The following is an 802-nucleotide window of genomic DNA, read 5'->3' as shown; positions in this document are numbered from 1 at the left end:
TACAAATTTGCTTTTATGTGATGTCCCCTTTTTAAAATGTATTTATTTATTTATTTTATCTCTCTTCCTCTATTCATTGTAATGCTCTAACTCTGCCTGATGCCCTGTTCTTACCATCTTTTTATTTTTTTATTTATTTACTTGTTCACCTATCTCTTATTCATCTGTTTTTATCTTGTTAACTTAGTTTTATCCACACTTATAAGGTGTTGTTGTATATCATTTCTTATAGGCCTATTATTTTTATCATCTTTATTTGCTTTTATTCTTGCAAGGGGTATTGGGAGAGATTTTTTTCACATTGATTCATACTTTTGGACTATCTAAGACCATTGGAATAACATATATACATTGTGAAAATTGGTGTAGTACCCATTTAATGGCCCCTAATCCTACAGCTTTTCATAGATGTAAATGTTATTTTTCTACTATAAGTTTCAGTGTACCAATACTTAAAGATAGCCAAATGAGGCTAGGATCTCTGCAAGATTCCGCTACTGCCCAGCCTCCTATCGATGGGGGATGCCCTGTGAACCCGCCCACCCGTGCCCCCACCCATCAGTGCTGTCCAGAGGGTGGAGATAGAGTGTAGCAGGACCTGTGGGCTCCCAGGCGCTGCTTCAGGAGCTACTGGCTCCTTTATTCATTATTGACGTGTTACCGTCGACTTTATTACTTGTTGTTCAATTAAATATTCATCAAATAAAAATTCAAATATTTATCCTGTGCAATTCATCCAGCGGCCGGAGTGATGAAGGAGTGGGCGGATGGGGGGCGCAGTCATCGTTAAAGAAACCCCTCG

Source organism: Plectropomus leopardus, chromosome 17 (genome assembly GCF_026936395.1).
Source record: "Plectropomus leopardus strain MGB_pleo_1.0 chromosome 17, ASM2693639v1, whole genome shotgun sequence".
NCBI classification, from domain to species: Eukaryota; Metazoa; Chordata; class Actinopteri; order Perciformes; family Serranidae; genus Plectropomus; species Plectropomus leopardus.
Note: the sequence above shows the minus strand (reverse complement) of the source record.